The sequence below is a fragment of the Malaclemys terrapin genome, chromosome 3 (genome assembly GCF_027887155.1).
Source record: "Malaclemys terrapin pileata isolate rMalTer1 chromosome 3, rMalTer1.hap1, whole genome shotgun sequence".
In the NCBI taxonomy this organism is placed as follows: Eukaryota; Metazoa; Chordata; order Testudines; family Emydidae; genus Malaclemys; species Malaclemys terrapin.
In genome coordinates, this window is record NC_071507.1 from 99862744 (window position 1) to 99884526 (window position 21783).

The window sequence follows — 21783 nt, forward strand, 5'->3', positions numbered from 1 at the left end:
TGCAGAGTTTTTGGAATGCTCGTTTAAAAATGCAGATGGTAATCTCATGGACCATGATGGATTGTCTGTTTTGTAAATGTGCATTTAGGAAGGTTTTATTTACCATATGCAGTGCATATATTTGCATATTATTTACATAATATAAGTTAACTGTCTATCATATCAATATGTTATTTGGGGGTCTTTATTGTGAAGATTCTTGATACTATTTGCATCAACAGTTTTTTGTAAGTGTGGCTGCTATACTCATGTAGTGAGGTTTTAACCATTCTCAAAGGTGCACACTGGTGCATACCCTGGAAAATCAGCTACCACACACACATTCTCATGGGCAATAGCTGATTTTCAAAGGTATATACTGCTTCCTACGCTGATGCTTGATGAGAGAATGGAATCCTAATTCTATATATTAGAAATGTACAACATTATGAAGCTTTGTGAATGTGTCACTTCTTTTCTAAACAAAATGTGGGGGAGGCAGGGTAGGGAGAAGGTCCATTTTCAAACAGACAAATAAATATGAAATCCAAATCCTAACACAGTCAGATCATCAAGGACTGATTTGTGCCCCCAGCTATAAGATTTCGATGTTTTAAGACATCCATGTTCTTTAACTCTGTATCAGTTCCGGGGAAATCTTTGTTAAACTTATTGTTGTTTATCTGCTGGGGGTAACAGCTGAACTGTGATTGTGGCCCGATTATGCTAGGCAATGTACATACAGAGAAAAAGAGAGAGTCCCCACCTCAGAGAGCTTACAGCATAGATATAGAACCTTTTTAGGAAGATAAACCAAGTGGCATCCCAGCTGAGAATTCCATCCATGAATATATAAAACTAAGGGACTAGACTGTGTGTTGGTCCTCCATGGCCATGCAAGGGAAAAGAGAGAATAAGGCCCCTCCATTCTCCACATAAGATTGACCCAGATCTTGGATCCAGGTGTGAAGGGATGAGAACAGAGCCGTGCACCTCAGACTTCCCACTGAGAGCCAGGGAGTGGGCAGACAGGCACAGGAAGTAAGTAGGTGGAGACAGGGCTCCATCTCCTCTGTGCCAATCAGCAGAGCTAGCTGGATGCCTGGGTGCGAGTATGCTACATTTCGTAAAGGATTGATGCAGTATGCTCTGTGCTTTTCCTTATTTTGGCTTCTAGTGACCCACAGGATCAAGGAAATAGCTTGAACTCACTTTTCCACCGCTCCTGTTCCGCTGCACTGAGCCCTGCACAGCTTGGGAGGAGCTAGCCTAAATGTTTTAGTTTTCCTAAATGTTGGCTATCACAGATGGGCCCAGAATTTTCCTTTAATGTTTATATTTCTAATGCGATTCTCAGAAAGAGAGAGTCAGCCTCTAGCTCAACCCTCTTATAAGAGAAGATTTAACAAAGAACTAGAACTGATACTGACAGTGAGTTTTAGAAATCTCCTTTTTGAAGGCGGGGAAACCAATTTTCAAACATGGATGTCTCAACAGGATATCCTAAGTTTTGCATTTACTTGCAGAAATTGGTATTTCTTCACATCTTCTATGTCTAGGTACATGAGTGTGCAAGGATTTTGACCCAGCTATTTAAATGAGCAAGTTTGAAAACTAAGTCTCCACGCACACTGTACAGGAATTCCTTCACTAGCTATATAAATGTAGCCACCTCTGGGGTGGAATGCAACTGCTATTTAACAACATACAAAAAGAATACACAATAGTTCAGGCCAAGAAGTTAAGAACACTCTGTTCAGTTCAAATTACAAAGTACTATTATGGGCTTCAACATGTTAATTTAAATAAAACAGAACACAAGAGGTAGTGTTATGTTATGTTTTATAATATGTTATGAAAAGTGTGATAGAACAGCAGCTCTGGTGGAGTTGTAAATCAAAGCTGAACAAACCGTGGAAAATGTTTCCACAACTATCTGTGAATTCCAAAACAAAGGGAAATTTGGCCATGTGCACAAGCCTTGTTTATTTGCTTTCTGTGAGCATTTGAATGAACACTTGTGAATAATGAATTTTTAGCACAAATATTCACCAAAAGTTAATTTAAAATTGTATGTTCAACTGTAAAACTCACAATTCACATTATTTTGGTTGGTTACAGAAGCCATCCAGTCGGTAAGCAGAAGCAATACCAGGAAACGTCTGTAACCCACCAACACAGCACGCATTGCATTATATCTGTAATGAACAGATCGTGAACAATTTGCAGACTGAGAATTATTTGTGGAAGAAGCTGGTGAATAATTTGAATAATGAATTCACTTGAGAATTAGGCAATCTGTTCACAGACAGTTAGTGAACAGGGCGGTGGGGGTTGGGAAGAAAAAAAATCATTGAATAATTATTTGTTTTGAATAATTCACTCAGGTTTGCAACTCATGATGTCACATATAATCCAAAGCAACTGTTGCTAGAGAACTTTCAAAGTAATATATATTTATTCTTTGGTATTTATTACTTTTTCAAAGCACCTTTCCCAAAGCTGTAGATGTTTGTTCAATATTTTAACTAGACAAAGGTAAGGGTAAAAATTCTAACTACAATGAGTTGCCCATCTGAACCAAGCCCAGCTCACCAAATATCAATAATGACTATCATCCAGCCACCCTCTACCCATCATCCCACACTCTCAACAAAGGCTTACAAAAGAGATGAACCTCGAAATGTGCCTGAAGGTCAATTCATGCTATGCCAGTCTAGGGAGAGAATAGATGGGGACACAGCAAGTTCCAATGTTGAGAATTTCTCTCAGAAAACACCCTGCCAGCAACCCTCCTCCCTTGTAGGCCTGGGGGCTGTCACAGTACTTTAAGCTTCTCCACTCGTCACAACCATACCAAGAGAAAAATGGTCTCACAGAGCCAGCTGTCACCCCATTATTACTCAAAATAACAACTCTGACTGCAAAATAATTGGTAGCCAGTGTAGATCATGGTGTAATATGCTCTGAGGGATGCAATGAGCTGGTTTCTGACCTGCTGCATGGCTTAGGTGTGGTGATTGATGTCCAGATGCCTAGAAGGAGGCAGCAGTGCACATACACGAGGCAGAAACATAGATGCCTAGGGAACTTTCTCTGACAACTTAGGTGCCGAGTGAGTTTAGGCACCTACCAGGTGCACTGGGAGTTTTGTGAATAGCAGTGGAGCCAAAACTGGTACATAGGTGCCAACACCCAAGACTCATGTACCTAAATCTGGGGTTTAGGCACCTAAGTACCTTTGTGCATCCCACCTTTCAGAGCCATCCATAATTTCTCCTTTTTATGCTTTTCACAGTTAATATATACTCTAAATGGATTGGCTTATCAATATTTACTCATATTGGGAAGGGTTAGTCTACTTATTAAATTCTTTATATGTACTGTGGCCTTTCTTCCTTCCCAGATAAACTTGGAGATTTTATTTAGCAGGCCTTTCAAAAAAAAATTTGGCAAGTCTAAAGGGAAAGTATGAAAAAGTACAGCTATTCTAGGGTCTGATCCATCTCATACTGAATTACTAGGAATCTTTCCATTGCCATGAATGGGAGTTGGATAAGGACAAAAAGCAAGTTCATTTTGATTATGGCCAAACTTCCCAACCACTAAGTGACGCTCCGTAGGGCACAGAGGATGGACATCTGCTGCTACATGCCAGGATGGAGGTGTGAAGCTTATTCCCCTATGCAGTCAGCCAGCTCTAAACACTAGATCATGAGGGGACTGAGCCATAGCCTCGCCTGCTCCCCGTCCCTTTTTAGATACCATGCGCATAAGCACTGGGGCTGGGATTCTAGTCTAGCCATTCTATTCTGGCTGGTTTCTTAGCCTGGTGATGACTACAGCCTATCTGAGTGTCTCCCAGTGATGCACAACCAAAGTGACAAGCATCTGTCAGGTATGGCTCCTTCTCCATTCCTCTTTCTGGCGGGGGAGCCTGTGTCTTGCAATGTTTGAAGCAGCAAAGTCAAAGAAATGTGCCTTGCACTTGGAATGGAAAGTGTTTCTCCTGTACATCATGCAAGAAAGAAGGCTGCTGATGCTTTCTCTCCCTACCGCACACCTGGTTAATAGCCAGGCTAAATCTGGCCCTATCTTAAAAGCTTATTCCATTTCTCCATTAAGTTGTCACATCATCGGAGGATAATTACACTTTACACAAATCCTGAAGACTCGACCGAATAGTCGCCCCCCTGCTGCCAAACAAAACACCCACTAAAATTCACAAACTGATATATATTTTTTCTGCTCTATGTAATATCATTGGCCAAAATTTCTGATTTAGCATCATTTACATTAAAGCCAGTAACTTTCCCAAATTCTTCAATTTCTGTTGATAATTCTAGCAGGTTTGTAATGAGTAATTCTCTTTTATACACAAGAGTGGTTCTAAGCACACTATTTCGGTTATTAAGGAGATAATCTTGCAGCCCTCTCGCCATGTACAAGTTCTTCTTTCAGATGCATCTCTCACTACAGCTACCCAGCATTTCATCACATTGAGATTAGATGCCTGTGGGATACACCTGAACACCATTCAGAAGCTTACCTTATAATGCAACTGCCCACCTATAGCCAGATTGTTAACCTTTTGCTCATATTAATGAGCAGCTACTCACCCCAGTTGTCCCACTGAGTATGTGAGTATGATGTTCTCAATCTAGCCCTCAGGAAGCAGTGTTTGGTCAAGCTGGTACTCACTGCATTCCTCTGGGCATATTACACCATGATCTTCCCTGGCTTTGAATTATTTCTCTCTGGTCCAAAGACTGCTCCACTGTGGATAAATATTTAAATATCATTGGTCTGAGGGCGGGGGACGTTGAAAGAGAGCAAACAAATGAATGACTCTGTAGCCTGGTGGTTAGGGAACCTGCCTGGGAGGTGGGAGACCTAGGGTCCAGTCCCCTTGCTCCAAACCTACTCCAATCATTTATTCACAGTGGAACAGCTTCAACAGGAGAAACTGAGGGAAGCCCCATCTCAGAATATCCCATAACTCACTCCTGTGAGATGGGAGACCCTTGTTCAAATCCTTTCTTCCCTCTGGCACAAGGGGAAGTGAACCTGGGTCTCCCACATCCCAGGTGTGTGCTCTAACCAGTGGACTAAAAGTTATAAGGTGGGCACCACCACCTCCTTCTCTGGCTGTTTTGTGTGGAGCGAGACAGGCACCTAACTGATTTTTCACAATGAATGCCTCTAGGTGCCTAAGCTGCCTGACTCCAGGAGAGGGGTTTCCATTCCTGGGTCGCTAACCGGAGAAGTGCCCATCTCAGAAGCGCCCATCTCAGAAGTGCGGGGCTTATCATACACTTTTGTTGTCAGCATCTCCCATTGGCTAGGCATAGGTGGCTTCCTGCCTAGCATACTGGCTTTTGTGGGTTGCATTTTTAGGTGCCTCTCTCCCCCCATTCGTTGTATAGGTGTCTAACTCAGCTTTGTGGATCACTGTATCATTCTGGTGATTTTCTAGGCACCTAAAAGTTAGACATCATGATATTCAGCATTGCTGTGTCTAAGTCCCTTTGTGGATCCCACCCTGAGTAGTTAACTTCACCAGATGTAAAGTCAAAGAAAGAGTTTTGAACAAGAAAGTGATTGGCAAGTTCTCAATCTGTAGTCCATTGGTGGTCTATGAAGCATCTCTGGCAGTTTGCAAATAGCACCATGTGAGCAATCAGCTATCTCCCCTTCCTATTTCCAGATATTAAATCACATTGAAAGACAGCTAAAATTGCATTACCTAACTAATATTACCTTTCCATGTAAAAAAACTGCTGAACTTGCAGCAAAAGCATGTAACACATTTGCAGAGAGAATGGAAAGGATCCACAAAGAGGAGTTGGCCCATGCAACAAACTTTTTAAGATATGGTCCACATTATGAAAAAGTTTTAGAATCCCTGCCTTATACTGCCATTCTACTATTACAGATCAGATATTTTAGTAACGATTTATGGTTAGATGGGAAAGGAGTTTCAAAACTAAGGAAACTGGGGAGTCCCCAAATGTTCTTCTGTTATAACATAGATTCATGGTATGGAAAAGGCTGAGGACCACTGTCCTATCTCAAAGAAACCAAATGCATTTCTGCCTTTATTGCCAATATATGAAAACAAAAATTTCAAACCCAGGTCAGTAAAAGGTAACTTTAAAGATTGGGGAAAAAGCCATTTGTTATACATTCAGGAACATATTCAACATACAATTTTTTTTTATTAATCCATTTAAAATCTAGTAAAACCTCACCATTTTCAAGATCTGCCATTTTCACAATATATTTATGAATCACAAAACATGGCAGCTAAGGCAAAAATGAGGAGGCTTTAAACAGAGATCTTTCAGAAAAAGAAAAATATATTGTTGCAGACATGAACATAAAAGCATCTGGATCTAATCTATTAAGCTTTGAATAGTTTTGGTATAGAGGAATTGCTTTTATGAAGAGATGTAAGAAGAAATATTGATGGAGGTGAATAGGGCCAGATATTTGTGTGTTTTATGCCCAGCCCTGAGTAAAGTGCAGCAGGTAGTTGCGCTACCTCTGGAGAAACCCCTGAAGATATGACTTGTCAGTGGCCCATCACCTCCCAGGACACCCAGGTTTTCCTGGGGTGTGCATGGGGGGAGGCGGGGTGGTAATTTGCTGCAGCCCTTTTTAGGTTGCATCTTGCTTCATACTGCATGGACAGCCAGCCAATGCTTAATTTGTCAAGAAAGAGGTGCTGGGACTCAAGCAATTTATGAAGCAATTAGCTGCCAGGGCTCAAGCAATTTTTTTACATTCATAACTGATGCAGCAAGCCCAGAGGTGCTGGGGCTATGAACCACCAAAGCCTAGAGGTGCCCAGCGCTCAGCCTTGGCACAAATTAAGCATTGCAGCCAGCTCTGCTTACTCCCCTGTCCTCCCACTTTACTTGCTTCCTGGATGCAAACTCTGCATTTCCCCCCAACACTCAGAGCTACACTGTGGGAGTACTAACATGACTGTGCAAAAGTGCTGGAAGGGGAGGAAATCCTTACCCCCCCACTATTCCCCGGTGTTCGGGGTACTCACAAACTAGCCCGCAGAGAGCTAGTGCCTCATCTTTAATATGTGCTGCTGCAGGGGAAAATTATTACACAGTAAAATAGGCATGATTCTGAACCTCTTATTCTCGTGTGGTAGCACTTACTCATTTGAACAGTCGGACGGAAATCAATGGGACTACTCATGTAAATAAACACTGTTCAGTGTGGGAAAGGTTTGCAGAACTGGGCCCTATAACAGCAGTACTTTCATCAGTCAGATTGGAAAAGTTGCATGGCAATAGGACACAAGACTGTTGGGAGAGAATGGGGATATCAGGATACTTCATACATATTTGGGAGTTGCGCTCTAAAATGGAAAAACAGACACAAACATGCAGACACAATTGGCAATATCTTCAGTTTAATTTTCCAAAATAGCCTATTTTGGGGACTGTCACTGGAAAATCAACAGTACTTGAATATAAAGAATTAATCTCTCACTTACTATCTGCAGCTAGCTTTATTTCAACTCATAGAAATAGGAAGAAAACCAAGATGTTGTCATTAAAGGTTTAACAACATCTAGAAAATATCACCAATTAAAACAAATGCACACAACCCACCCCTTGCCACCACCACCATCAATAACAGAACTGAGTAGTGTCTTTAGAAATTCGGTTACCCTTTCCTGAAAACACAGGCAAACTACAACTCTTCAGCAAACAAGCCCAGTCATGCTCAGTTTTTGTTTACTAATTAACTTACAAACAGGCATCGATTGTTAAAACTTATTGAGAGAATTTCCTTCTTTTTGTATGGTTATTTCCAATTGGTTTTTGTACTGATATGAAAAATCTAATACAGTTTATATATGACTAAACAAAATAGTTAAATAAATAGGAATATCACTCTCCCTGCCATCAGATCCATATCTGGCAGGCCACAGTCACCACAGCTGCCAAATAAAGCTCACATGAAAATTTAGGGTAGTGCTACTGGTTCCAAAATGTTGTCTATTGCTACTGAATGGCTATAAATTGTACACAAAGCGGTCAACTCATCCTCCCTTCTCTCTCTCCCACCCACTTACCTGTTTCCTCCACCTGTTATGTCATGCTTTTTACACTGTAAACTCTTTCAGGCAGGAAATGCCATTGACTATATGTTTATGCATTGCCTAGCACAATGGGGCTCAACTTGGTCAAGACCGCTAGATGCTACCACAATATAACTGTGGAACAATACTCACCCCCACTTGCCTCCACCACTTGAACAGAGAGAGAATGTCTATTAGCTGTTAATACTTAGTACAGCTTGTCTTCTGTGGCCTGCACTAGAGTGCAACATAGGCAAATATGCACAGCCAGTATTTTACATCCTGAAGGCTACAAATAGGGACACATTGTTATCCCTATTGAAATATACTGAACGAGGAGAGCTTTTTTTCCCCACAGCCCAGTCTCCTTCATGTCACTTGGCCCCATTTACATGTATGGAGTAAAGAAGCAATCCTTTGATATTCCGTGAGTGTATAAAGACAAGAGAGAGAAAGAAAGAAAGAAAGAAAGAAAGAAAAAGCTCTCTTGGGTAAGCATCATGAAACTAATGATCAATAAAAGTAATATTTGCTACCTCCGTTTTTATTGCCTTGGTGGGGAATTCTGCATCTCAGGGCTCTAAATCTGCAGACCATCCTGAAGATTGCCCTGGGACGGTGCTTTCTAATAACCAAATAAGACTGTCCTTACAGTAACAAAGAGATGCATCTCTTTGTTGTGTGGCTGCCTAATCAATGGCCAGAAATAGGAAGGATTATTCTGGCAAGGGGTTGACAGGGAAGAGCCTCAGGGAATTTGTTTGATAAAATAGCATTTTAAATGGTTCTAGCAGGTTCCTGATTACTCTAGTGCAGCCCCTGCTCTGGTCACTCAGGGAACAGAAAACTACTCATCCAGTGACCAGTATATTTGCCCTCTACCAGACTCCTGTACCTCACTGGTCTGGATCTGTCACACTGTGCTGTTGCTGCATTATGTAACAGATATACTAGAAACAATGATATTCTAGGAAAAGTGACGGGTGAATATCCAAAAGTTTGGAGATTCTACTTCAATGCTTATCCAATATATCAAAATCCTGGATACCCAAAATACAGCGACCCTCCTCCTGTAGATAAACCTCAATTTCCCTCTATTTACATGTGGAGAATTTCCCTTTTGCAAAGTACCAGTTGGCGTGCTCCCTTTCCCACTTTTAAAACAGCAGGATCCAGCAATTTCTAGCCTGGGCCCTAATTAACTGTTCTTAAAATTTAAAGCTTCCTGGGGTTAAGTTAAATTTTGTTCTAGAGTATGCTGCCTGAGATTAAAACCCAGAGTCAGAGATCCCTCAATGCCATGGTCCTTGCGGAATGGAAGGGAGGAAAAGTATTACATACACAGGTGTAATTTGTGGGAATAAATGTAGGGAAGCATTAGATTGCAGCTGAAGTTGAAGACAGTACAGCTCAGCCCAGTAGGGGGGTGACTGGTTTGGGTCAGATTAGAGCAGGGGTGGGCAAACTTTTTGGCCCGAGGGCCACATCTGGGTATGGAAATTGTATGGCAGGCCATGAATGATCACGAAATTGGGGGTTAGAGTGCGGGAGGGGTGAAGGCTCCAGCTGGGGGTGTGGGCTCCAGAGTGGGGCCAGAAATGAGGAGTTCAGAGTACAGGAGGGGGCTCTAGGCTGGGGGTTGAGGTGCGGGGTGGGGAGGGTGAGGGCTCCGGCTGGGGATGTGGGCTCTGGGCTGGGGCTGAGGGTTGGGGGTGCAGGAGAATGCTCTGGGCTCGGACCAAGGGGTTTGGAGGGCAAGAGAGGGATCAGGGCTGGTTCGGGGGTGCAGGATCTGGGCAGTGCTTACCTCAAGTAGCTCCCAGAAACAGCAGTATGTCCCCACTCCGGCTCCTACATGGAGGCTCAGCCAGGCAGCTCTGCGCACAGCCCTCTCCGCAGGTGCCACCCCTGCAGCTCCCATTGGCTGTGGTTCCCGGCCAATGGGAGCTGCGGGGGTGGCACACAGAGCCCCCTGGCTCCCCTTATGCGTAGGAGCTGGAGGGGTGATGTGCCGGGAGCCACGGGACACACTGAGCGGGGCAAGCCCATGACTCCGCTCCCTAGTGGGAGCTCGAGGGCCAGATTAAAACATCTGAAGGGCCAGTTGAGGCCCCCCGGGCTGTAGTTTGCCCACCCCTGGATTAGAGGGACAGGTGAAAATTCAGACTCAATTCTTGTTGTCTTGGAACAGATTCTCCTATCCCCAAGAAATGGTCTATCTGGCACTGACATTGCCAACTCTTCTAAAGCGTAATATCTGCAGCAAGTTTTTTTTTTGGGGGGGGGGGAGGGTGTTATTTAAAAACCCTTTCTAGGTGTCTGATGAAATCAGTATCTTTTTACAGTCCGTGGCTCAAAGCAGTAATGTAACCACATATGCTTTCCAATATATGTATATATTTTGCTGCTACATGCAGTACATGTAACATATGTTTTTCTCTAAATATACAGCTTTAAAAGCCTGGTTCATTAACTGCACTGTTGCTATATTATCCAGAAGGGATAAGTGTTGGATTTCATTTTTATCTGCTGAAGAAGCTCCCCTTCCCAAACCTGTCACACAATTTTTCATTTTAATTAAAAAAAGTTTTAGCCCGTCCTGGCTGCAAAGAAAAGCTTTAAATGTGAACCCTAAAAGCTCGAAAACAAGGAGAATAAAAAGAACCCCAAATTTACTGTTAATTAATTTTACGCCACTCATTATTTGTTGGAGGTCTGACTCATGATGTTTGAATGATTGGAGTTGACAATACTCTTGCTGCCGGGCCTGAAAAAACAGGCGCAGAGGCAGTAAGAACCACATACAGGCAGCCTTATACTGGGCCTGAGGGCTTGTCTGCATGGTGCAGCAACGTGCTCTATGTGAATGCGATTTCTAAAGCACACTAACATGCTGTGCATTAATGGGTCCATGTAGACCCTGCTGGTGCACCCTAAAGGTTCCCCAGGGCGCACTAGCTTAGCGAGTCCTACATTAAAACACACTAGGGAGCCTTTAGTGCGCACGAGCAAGGGACTCCACAGACCAATTAAGGCATAACATGTTAATGCACTTAGAAATCACATCCCCACAGTGCACATTACCCCACTGTGTAGACAAACCCTGAACAAGGTTAGCCTGTACTTGTGGCTCTATGCCTCCTCCTTCTGCTGCCTGCAGCCTTTGTGTGGCAAAGCCAGATGTACCCCAGTGGCAGTAGGTGGTACTGCAACCTCTGGAGCAACAGCCATAGTACACAGTTTTTACCGTTATTTGTGGGGCTTAGTGTGTGAAACTGATCAGATTCAAGCAATTGTGAAGTTGAATTCTCACTCAGAAATGCTGGAAGATGAAAAGTTCCCATGATTACCACACTCACTTTAATTTCCTAAACACTGTAAGCCTGATTGTATCTCATTGATGCTAGTGTAATTCAGGAGCCTTTCAATTAATGCTAATGGAGTCATGCCAATGTAAAACATAAAAATATATCAGAATCTGGCCTGTACTTAAATAAAAGGCGCATTTTAGTTACAGCATTGCAAATCCTTCTTGAGATCACAGGTAAAACAAAACAAATTTATGGTGTCAGTTTAGTGCCTAATTTCATAGGCGTGAGCAGCACATTTCATTAGGGTGTGCACCCAGGGAATTTTTTTTTTTAAAGGCAAACATCATAAAGGGCGGGGTGTGGGAAGGGGTGCTGTGTGCAGGAAGGGGCTCAGGGCAAGGGATTGGGGCAGAGGAGGGGTGTGGGGTGTATGAGGGGGCTCAGGGAAGGGGGTTGGGGTGCAGGAGGGGTGTGGGGTGCGGCAGGGGGCTCAGGGCAGGGGACTGGGGTTCAGGAGGGGTGCAGTGTGCAGGAAGGGGCTCAGGGCAAGGGATTGGGACAGAGGAGGGGTGTGGGGTGTATGAGGGGGCTCAGGGAAGGGGGTTGGGGTGCAGGAGGGGTGCGGGGTGCGACAGGGGGCTCAGGGCAGGGGGCTGGGGTTCAGGAGGGGTGCAGTGTGCAGGAAGGGGCTCAGGGCAAGGGATCGGGACAGAGGAGGGGTGTGGGCTGTATGAGGGGGCTCAGGGAAGGGGGCTGGGGTGCAGGAGGGATGCAGAGTGCAGAAGGGGGCTCAGGGCAGGGAGTTGGGGGGCAGGAGGGGTGCGGCGGGGGCTCAGGACAGGGAGTTGGGGTGCAGGAGGGGTACAGGGTGCAGGCAGGGGGCTCAGGGCAGGGGGTTGGGGGGCAGGGGGCTCAGGGCAGGGGGTTGGAGGGTAGGGGGCTCATGACAGGGAGTGGGGGTGCAAGAGGGTATGCTGTTTGCAGGCAGGCCCGGGGCTGGGGATCTGGGCTCCCCAGTCACGGCTGGCAGGCTTGGGGGCCGGGCAGAGGGAACTGGGCTGGGCGCTTGGGACCAGGCCGGGCAGAGGCAGCCGGGGTGGATCGCAGAAGGGCTGGGCTGCTCCCAGGGCTGGACTCAAGGCCAAGGGTGCCGGACTGGAGCCCCTGAACAGCGCCGGGGATCTGAGCTTGCAGCTGGGCTGCAGGGGGGCCTGTGGGCTGGGCTCGCCCCCTGCCCCGGGCCTGCTGGCTCCCAGGCCCCACTTAAGATGGGCTGGGCTCAGGGGTGGCCTGACCCTCCCCCCCCCCCAGGTGGTGCCCGGGCCCCCGGCCAGCGCGGGGAGCCGCAGGCGGGTTTGGGGCCCTGGGCACTGGAGGGGGGCAGCTGCCTTGTGGGGGGGCTGTGGCAGCACCCCCGCGGGCCACCTTAAGCGGCTGTGGGGAAGGGGAGCCCGGCTCAACAGGGTGCAGGCAGGGGGCTCAGGGCAGGGAGGGGAGGCTGCAGGAGGGGTTCGGGCTCCAGCCGGCCCGGCGCCGCTTATCCGCAGGCATGCTCCCTGCCTGCCAGGGCCCCATGCCATGCCGCTCATCACGTCCCCGTGCAGCCCCGGGGGGCAAGGAGGGGAGGGGCAGCACAGGGCTCTGCACACTGCCCTTGCCACGCCTCCAGGTACCTCCCCTGAAGCTCCCTTTGGCCATGGTTCCCCGTTCCTGGCCAATGGAAGCTTCAGGAGGTGGTGCCTGAAGCAATCCCCTGGCCCAAGAGACATGGTGCCCTGATGGCTGCTTCTGAAAGCAGTGCGGGGCCTGCGGCACCTCGGGGGACAAATCCCGCAGGCCGGATCCAAAGCCCTGAGTGGCCAGATCCGGATCCGGCCTATGGGCATTATGGTGTGCCCTGGCACACCCGGCACACCCTGTGCGCACGCCTATGCCTAATTTAAAGGTTTTGGTATGACAAAACCACTCCATAGTCTAGCAGAGCTCTGCAGTCTCTGCTCAGGACAGGCCCAAGATTAGGAACAACAAAGTACTGCAAGTCAGCATTCAGGTGTGATAAGCAGTGATGTGGGGAGGGAGGGGTACCTACAACAGCTCTTAACTCTATGATACCTATATCTAGTCAGAAATATTAGATCCCTTATTTTCACAAACAAGAAATGTTCCTTTAAAAATAAGAGTGTGTTTTCCAACAGATCAAGATTCTGTCAAAACACTATGTTGTGTTAATGTGAATATGTGAAATGTGGATGGTGCAGAAGAACAGAGTTAGGACACATCTTTAACAAAAGCCAGCAGAGGAACTTCAGGACCCCATTGTACTAGGCACCATACAACCCCCTAACAAAAATTCGGTCCCTGCCCTAAAGATCATCCATAGGGCCTTTTCCTGGTCCTCTGCCCAGGGGTGAATTTCACCTGAAAGTTGAACATGGTATCTTGAGAAAATATAAAAAATTGTTTTCCCATTCTTAAGGCCCAAATCAATCCTTGAAATGGATAAAAGGAAAACCCAGATGTAAGCAGAGAGACCTCAGAACATAGGCTCAGATGGTACAGTGTGTAATCTCAAAGAGCTGACAGAAGGAACTAGGCTAGCTTCACCTCGTGACATCATGAAGCATTGGAGCCAAACCTACAAAAAGAAAAGGCTTTCATGGGAACACTGTATAAAAAGGGACAATGCCAGGGAGAGTAAATGTCAAGTAACCAACCAGTCTCCAGAAAATATCAGAGTGATATAAATACTATCTCATGAAGGGAACATAGTTTGAAAATTACAGCATAACCTTATAGGAATAAGTGTCCCACTTTTCTGAAAGTGACCTGTAGAACAAATTTCTCAGGTCTTAATATATCAATCTGAAGATTAGAAAGACATCGTATACTGCAATATCTATAGCTTAGTCCAGGACTCAGAATCGGATAATACAGTCTGTGTTAAGGAAGAAATAGAGCAGTGGTTTTCAACCTTTTTCATTTGCAGATCCCTAAAAAATTTTCAATGGAGGTGTGGAAGCCTTTGGAAATCTTAGACATAGTCTGTGGACCCCAAGGGGTCTGCGGATCACAGGTTGAAAACCACTTATTAGAGGAAGAGATAATGTAACTCGTTTAGAAAATCTAAGAGATGCACAGACAGCAGTAATGAATAAAATACCCACATTGTGAATATATATTAAAGACATTCAGATAAATAGAATACTGTGAACTAAGAGACAGACAAGCTCATTTGACCAGCATCTTTTATCCATGGAATAGAGTTCAATTGACTAGTCAGCCAATTAGGAAATTCAGGAAAGGCTGTGGCAGGATATAGAAAGGATGTGAATGAAAAATAAAATACTGACCCAGCATGTATTAAAATCAAACAATCTGGAATCATCAAAACTTCAGGGTCCTCTACACAGTCTCTAGGTCCCAGCTGCAGCCCCTTCATAGGGTATGTCTACACTGCAATGAAAGTCCTGTGGCAGTGAGTCTCAGAGCCCAGGTCAACTGACTCAGACTCATGAGGCTTGCACTACAGGGCTAAGAATTGCAGTATAGACATCAGGCCCGGCAAAGGGGTTGGTTTCAGAGCCCAGGCTCCAGCCCAAGTCCAAACGTCCACAGTGTTCTTTTTAGTTCTGTAGCGCAAGCCTGAGTCAGTTGACCCAGGCTCTGAGATTTGCGGTTACAGGTTTTTTTAATGTAACATAGATGTACCTAGCATCTACCTCTTTTTGATTTTCCTCCCAAGTGAGACAGTCTGGTGAGCTCAAGCCCACCCCAGGAGGCAGCCATCAGCTGTTGGCACATCAAACTGTTGCACTACCTGTGTCTTGCTATTGGACCATTTCAGTACAATGAAGCTTATATCCAAAAGAGCCTGCCTAAGCCACTGCTGTTACCATAGTGATCTCCTTGTTATTTAAAGGTGTCTATTCTTCCATCATTAACCCCAAAGAGTTTACCTGGAGGCTGATGGGAGGTTGTGAAGACATACCAAAATCCCAATTATAGTGTCAAGAAAGCAGTTTTTCATTTTTAGCCTGGAGAAGACTACAAATTATAACTATCCAGTGATTAGCTCTAGAATCAAAGAACCTGAATCATTGTTACAGTGTGTCTTCTCAGCAGGAAGGCTGAGGGAGGGAACAGAAAGCATACCATTAAGAGCAAATTACCAGGTGTAAGGATCCAGTTTGGCCTGCCCTGTCCTAGGAAGTTCCACACAAGGTTATAAAGTACTGTATATGTATTTAATCCCGTCACGGAAATGAGAAATTGAATAGAAAGCATCCTAACAAAGAAGAGCTTCCTGACACTAAGATTAAAATAGTGTGGAATAACGAATGTGTATATATTACCAGACATATAGGCTTGGCTAAATGAAGTTAAAACAGACAGAGCACCCACACATAAAGACAGTTTTTCAAAATGTTGGAGCACGGTATGATTATTCGTTCATTCATCTTTAAAAGGAACTGAATTCCAGCTAAGCAAACACATGAAAGCTTTCTAAAGACATTGTGTTAGTGCTCCTGCTACTTCCTCCTTTTACTTACTTCAGATTACATTTCTTGGGCTAGATAAGTCCCTTTGTGCCACTCTGGCAGTGCAAACAGGGTGTAAAGCTGCAATAACTAAACTTTTGAGGGACTGGGGGAGCCACTACATGTTATAGAGCCTTTTCCAACTGGCATACATTAGGGTAGTGTGGAGGCTACTCAAATGTATTCCAGAGGATGAACCAGCCTCTGGCAACTCCAAGGTTTGATAACAAAGATGGAATATACAGCAGCTCCCTGCTGCTTCTCACTCTGCCTCAGTTTCCCCATTTTACTGACCTCCTTTGTAAAGTGCTTTGAGAGCTACTGATGAAAAGTGTTACATAAGAGCTAGGTATTATTACATGATGATAATTTAAGCAATTAAAAAATAGTAATGGCTTAACCTCCGGGGTTTGAAGGGTCCATTTATCCAAACAATGCTTGTTCAAAGTTTGCTGAAATAATCTGAACCTGGTGATTTGGCACAGTTGGGTTCAAAATTGTATGAGAAGTGGCTGCTGAGCAGGGCCGGCTCCAGCTTTTTTGCTGCCCCAAGCAGCTAAGGAAAAAAAAAGGGGGAAAACCCGATTGAGCTACCGCCGAAGTGCCACCAAAGAAGAAGAAGAAGGGGAGTGAAAGACCCGCCGCTGAATTGCTGCCAGAGACCCGGATGTGCCGCCCCAATACCGGATGGAGTGCTGCCCCTTTCTATTGGCCGCCCCAGGCACCTGCTTCCTTCACTGGTGCCTGGAGCCGGCCCTGCTGCTGAGATGTCCAGAATTCTCTCTCTAGGTTTGGGTGCAAACATAGCAAAAATGGGTTCTCTTGGGATATTCTGAGTCCTCCATGTTCAAACTAGAAGCAGAACTGCAGAGGGCCATGAAAAAGAAGACTTAAAAAAAAATCATTTTAAAAAAGAATAGACTTCTGGGTCAACATTTAGATTAGCTATTTTATCTGAACTATTTCATAGTCCCTAGTTAAAAACCGGTAGCAAAATTCCTCTTAAACGTCATCTTAAAAGTAGCAATTCTAGATCTTGCTAGAGAGATGCTTACCCATTTTCTAAAAGTCACATTCAGGGCACACTGAAGAGTCAGCTGGACTATGTGGTGATAAAAAGCAATCAGATATTTGGAGCATCAGTACTAAAGGCCTCATACATCATTAGAAGGCCTTTAAATTCAATATGTAATTTTACAGGAAGCCAAGTTAGCATGCCATGCAGGGGTGGCGCTGCAAGGGGGGAGGTGCAGGGGCTATAGCCACCCCCAAAATTTGCCTCCCCCATAGCAGCCACCACTCTCCGGCTGCCCAACTCTGAAGGCAGAATGGAGAAAGCAGTGGTGGCAGCTGCTGGCTGGGCGCCCAGCTCTGAAGGCAGCGCCGCCACCAGCAGCAGCTCAGGAGTAAGCCTGGGTGGGGGACTGCGAGACCTGAGAGCAGCCTGCAGCCTGTGTCCCTGCTTGCCAGGGCATGCCACTCAGGGCAGGTGGAGGGTTCAGGGCTCCCCACAGCGGCCCAGACAGACCTGCTCCGGCCCAGGCTCCTGGGCCTCCACCACACAGTTGCTGCTCCCCAAGAGCTCTGCTGGCCCCGGAGCTGAGTCCCCCCTCCCAAGCAGCTGTGAACAATCGAAGTGCGGTGGGGAGCTGAGGAACAGCTGCAGCCCCAGGAACCCAGGCACCAGCAGGAGGAGGAGACGGGAGAGCGTTGTGGCTGCCCGCAGCACAGCACCAGCCAACAAAGCAGCAGCCCTGCACTGCCTGGATCCGACTTCTGGCCTCCAACCTGTCCAGGGAGCAAGGCCTCAGGGATGTGGGGAGAGGAGGAGACAGGGCTGCCACTTACCTGAGGAGTAGCAGGGGGTCTGGCCACAGAGAGGGGCAGGACCTTGTGGCAAGGGGGTCTCAACCCCCCACCACTGGGAAGAGGCTGGCACCACCCGTGATGCCACGATATTTTTAGTAAAGCATGCAACAACTTTTTTTGCATGCAAGGTGTGATCTTGTACATACGATATGTGTAAGGTCAAGCTGTGCAGAGGATTTCATTTTGTTCTACAAAATGGCATCCTAACATGGCATGACCTCATACGTACGATGTGGAAGACACCATTTTGTTCCACACACTCATTCTGGAGCTGGATAGAAACATCCCGTGGGCCGGATCCAGCTGGGCATGCAATCAATGCATTGCATACATCAGGGGTCGGCAATGTTCACCACGCGGCTCACCAGGGTAAGCACCCTAGCGGGCCGGGCCAGTTTATTTACCTGCTGACGCGGCAGGTTCAGCTGATCGCGGCCCCCACTCGCCGCGGTTTGCCGTCCTGGGCCAATGGGGGTGGCGGGAAGCGGCACGGGCCAAGGGATGTGCTGGCCGCGGCTTCCCGCCACCCCCATTGGCCTGGGACGGCGAACCGCGGTGAGTGGGGGCCGCGATCAGCCGAACCTGCCGCGTCAGCAGGTAAATAAACTGGCCCGGCCCACTAGGGTGCTTACCCTGGCGAGCTGCGTGCCGAACGTTGTCGACCCCTGGCATACATAGATAGGATGCCACTGCAAATTAGGAAGCCAAGGTAAAGACTTTGAAACAGCGTAGCAATGTATTAAAACAGCATAGTGCCACTGTCACTCTCTATAAGTTGCGTTTTATAAATAATAAGATCAAGGAGATCCTATTAAGACAGAAAGAAATAATAAGGGTTTTAAACTAATTTGCCAGGTGTTAAACACACACACACAGCCCTGGAGCTCCCCTGCTCGCTGGACATTCTCAAAGCTGTTGTGTTTGGGACTCACATTGCTGGGCCCCATGTGCTTGAAGCCTCCCGAATATAAAGAGTCCAGGCACTGCCCTCAGCTTGGGCACTTTCGGCACATCATTCTTGGGGTGAAGATTTTCTGTACCCCCTCCTGAGATATGAGACTCAGAGCCAACTGCCTACCCCTCTGAGTGCAACCCCCCCTTATAAATTAAAAACACTTCTTATATATTTAACACCATTATAAATGCTGGAGGCAAAGCGGAGTTTGGGGTGGAGACTGACAGCTCGTGACCCACCATGTAATACCCTCATGACCCCTGAGGGATCCCGATCCCCAATTTGAGAACCCCTGGACTAAAGAGATAAGGTGAGTGAGGTACCGTATATACTCGTTCATTAGCCTGTTCGTTTATAAGCCGACCCCCCAAGATGGATAGGTAAAAATAGCAAAAACTGTATGACGCTTTCATAAGCCGATCCTATATTTCGGGGGTTGGCAAACTTTGGCTCCTGGCCCGTTAGGGTAAGCCGCTAGCGGGCCTGGACGTTTTGTTTACCTGGAGCATTCACAGGCATGGAGCCCCTCAGCTCCCAGTGGCCATGGTTTGCCGTTCCCAGCCAATGGGAGCTGTGGAAAGTGGCGCCACTTCCCGCAGCTCCCATTGGCTGGGAACAGCGAACCTGCTTGCAGACACCCCAGGTAAACAAAATGACAATGTATTAGATATTCAATTCAATGATTCCATAGAGTTTAAAATCCTCAAATTTTGGTGTAGACTCATTTATAAGCTGACCCCCGCTCTTTGATGCATCACTTTTTTACCAAAAATATTTGGCTTATGAACAAGTATATACATGTAATATATTTTATTGGACCAACTTCTATTGGTCATACAGAAAAATGATAAAAGACAAAGACATCCTATCACCTGTGGGCGAACACTTTTCACAAAGCGATCACTCTATATTAGTGGTTCTCAACCAGGGGTATGTGTACCCCTGGCTGCGGGTACTCAGAGGTCTTCTGGGGTACATCAACTCATCTAGATATTTGCCTAATTTTACAATAGGTTATATAAAAAGCACTAGCGAAGTCAGTACAAACTAAAATTTCATAGACAATTATTTGTTTATACTGTTCTGTATACTATACACTGAAATATAAGTTACAATGTTTATATTCCAACTGATTTATTTATAATTTATGGTAAAAATGAGAAAGTAACCAATTTTTCAGTATGCTGTGATACTTTTGTATTTTTACATCTAATTTTGTAAGCTTTTAAGTCAGGTGAAACTTGGGAGTACACAAGACAAATCGGACTCTTGAAAGGGATACCATAGTCTGGAAAGGTTGAGAGCCACTTCTCTGTATCTGATCTATCAGTCGAAATCCTCAAAGGAAACCTGCACAACACTTTCAAAAGCCTGGGAACTTAAAAATCATTACTCTGCTAGACACTGCTAGACTGAACAGATACACTGAATTTATGGCTTATTACAACAATCTGTAACCCGCTAACCTCCTTTTCTTTTGTCCTAAGACTGCAGAGGTGTTAACAGGCTACTCTACCTTGAATGGTCCCTTATAATATGTGCTAACAACTTATGCTAAGCAATCTGTTCCACCTTGCATTTTGCTGTGATGCTGGGACTTCCTTTCCAGACCTGAAGAAGAGCTCTGTGATTTGAAAGCTTGTTTCGCTCCCCAACAGAAGTTGGTCCAACAAAAGTTATTACCTCACCCACCCGCCAGTATATCTGTTCAGTCTATTTTTTCTATCAAAACATGAGCAGTTGAGGAGAAAATAGAACCCAAAGAAGAGAATCTTTACCCCTAATCTATACAATCAAGTGGTGCAAATTACTGGACTGAGTTTTTGCCTATGACTCTAACCGTGCCTTGTGTGTATTAGATCATTTGGCTCTCCCTTTGCCCTCATTGGTCATTGCTATGAAAGTTGTATATGAAAAGAGTGTGTGTGTGTCTGTGTGTCTCACCATTTAGTGGTATACAAACATAACATCTGTTGTATTGTTCATGAATCTGTAGGTTCAATAAAGTTATTAGGTACTGTAAATGTCTTCCTTGCTGCATCTCTTAAGAGTTGTAAGCAGATCTTTTGAGCAGTACTGTTTGGGATGAAAGAACTAAACATTCCCTTTGCCTTTGTACCCAGACTCCTACTTCTGATGCCACCATCCTAACACTCATAGAATCATAGACTTTACAGTCAGAAGGAACCATTATGATTGTCTAGTCTGACCTTCTGTACACCGCTGGCCACAGAATCTCACCCACCCACTCCTATAATAAACCCCTGACCTATGTCTGAGCTACTGAAGTCCTCAAATCATGGTTTAAAGACTTCAAGGTACAGAGAATCCTCAAGCAAGTGACCCATGGCCCACGCTGCAGAGGAAGGCGAACCCCCCCCCCCCAGGGTTTCTGACAATCTGCCCTGGAGGAAAATTCCTTCCTGACTCCAAATATGGCAATCAGCTAAACCCTGAGCATGTGGGCAAGACTCACCAGCCAGACACCCAGGAAAGAATTCTCTGTAGTAACTCAGATCTCACCCCATCTAACATCCCATCACAGGCCATTGGGCATATTTACCGCTAATAGTCAAAGATCAATTAATTGCCAAAATTAGGCTATCCCATCATACTATCACCTCCATAAACTTATCAAGCTTAGTCTTGAAGCCAGATACGTCTTTTGCTCCCACTGCTCCCCTTGGAAGGCTGTTCCAGAACTTCACTCCTCTGATGGTTAGAAACCTTCATCTAATTTCAAGTCTAAACTTCCTGATGGCCAGTTTATATCCATTTGTTCTTGTGTTCACATTGGTACTGAGCTTAAATAATTCCTCTCCCTCCCTAGTATTTATCCCTCTGATATATTTATAGAGAGCAATCATATCTCTCCTCAGCCTTCTTTTGGTTAGGCTAAACAAGCCAAGCTCTTTGAGTCTCCTTTCATAAGACAGGTTTTCCATTCCTCGGATCATCCTAGTAGGCCTTCTCTGTACCTGTTCCAGTTTGAATTCATCCTTCTTAAACACAGGAGACCAG

The 21783-nt window shown here is 45.6% G+C and overlaps 1 protein-coding gene across 1 annotated transcript in view; it reads right to left on the minus strand.

Annotated features, from left to right (window-relative positions):
- Positions 1-21783, minus strand: part of GRM1 (glutamate metabotropic receptor 1) — a 264393-nt gene that overhangs the window by 98298 nt on the left and 144312 nt on the right. The gene's annotated exons all lie outside the window — the stretch shown is intronic.